A 1,631-nucleotide genomic window follows, 5' to 3' on the forward strand; every position below is an offset into this window, starting at 1 on the left:
TGCGAAAGAGTAGAGAGGGTCACGGCAAAACCTGGACGCACTTCGTGTACAAACTGGACAATCCCTTTCGAAGTATCAGGGTTTCGGACGATAACCCATCTGTTACACGGGCATTTCAATGTTTTTTAAACTTATTTGAACTCCGGACTTCTTTTGTGTTCAGTATGCAGCATTCAAAGCGACGTCATCAGTTTCCAACTTGTTCTGACATCATTTGTTGTTTTTCAGTCATTTACCTAATTGTTTAGAGAGCTAAATGACCGTGAAATTGAAAATCACTACAAAATGAACTGTGAAAATGTTGAAACTTGGCATGGTATCATCATTTCACCCGCATAGCATGTGCGAAAGAGTAAAGAGGGTCACGGCAAAAACTGGACGCACTTCGTGTACAAACTGGACAATCTCTTTCGGTGTATCAGGGTTTCGGACGAGAACTCATCTGTTACACAGGCACTTCAATGTTTTTTAAACTTATTTGAACTCCGTACTTCTTTTATGTTCAGTATGCAGCATTCAAAGCGAGGTCATCAATTTCCAACATGTTCTGACATCATTTGTTGTTTTTCAGTCATTTACCTAATTGTTTAAAAAGCTAAATGACTGTGAAATTGAAAATCACTACAAAATGAACTGTGAAAATGTTGAAACTTGGCATGGTATCATCATTTCACCCGCATAGTATGTGCGAAAGAGTAGAGAGGGTCACGGCAAAACCTGGACGCACTTCGTGTACAAACTGGACAATCCCTTTCGAAGTATCAGGGTTTCGGACGATAACCCATCTGTTACACGGGCACTTCAATGTTTTTTAAACTTATTTGAACTCCGGACTTCTTTTGTGTTCAGTATGGAGCATTCAAAGCGACGTCATCAATTTCCAACATGTTCTGACATCATTTGTTGTTTTTCAGTCATTTACCTAATTGGTTAGAGAGCTAAATGACCGTGAAATTGAAAATCACTACAAAATGAACTGTGAAAAATGTTGAAACTTGGCTTGGTATCATCATTTCACCGGCATAGCATGTGCGAAAGAGTAAAGAGGGTCACGGCAAAAACTGGACGCACTTCGTGTACAAACTGGACAATCTCTTTCGGAGTATCAGGGTTTCGGACGAGAACTCATCTGTTACATGTGCACTTCAATGTTTTTTAAACTTATTTGAACTCCGTACTTCTTTTGTGTTTAGTATGCAGCATTCAAAGCGATGTCATCAATTTCCAACATGTTCTGACATCATTTACCTAATTGTTTAGAGAGCTAAATGACCGTGAAATTGAAAATCACTACAAAATGAACTGTGAAAATGTTGAAACTTGGCATGGTATCATCATTTCACCCGCATAGCATGTGCGAAAGAGTAGAGAGGGTCACGGCAAAAACTGGACGAAGTTCGTGTACAAACTGGACAATCTCTTTCGGAGTATCAGGGTTTCGGACGAGAACTCATATGTTACACGGGCATTTCAATGTTTTTTAAACTTATTTGAACTCCGGACTTCTTTTGTGTTCAATATGCAGCATTCAAAGCGACGTCATCAATTTCCAACTTGTTCTGACATCATTTGTTGTTTTTCAGTCATTTACCTAATTGTTTAGAGAGCTAAATGACCATGAAATTGAAAAT

Source organism: Triticum aestivum, chromosome 6A (assembly GCF_018294505.1).
Source record: "Triticum aestivum cultivar Chinese Spring chromosome 6A, IWGSC CS RefSeq v2.1, whole genome shotgun sequence".
Lineage (NCBI taxonomy): Eukaryota > Viridiplantae > Streptophyta > Magnoliopsida > Poales > Poaceae > Triticum > Triticum aestivum.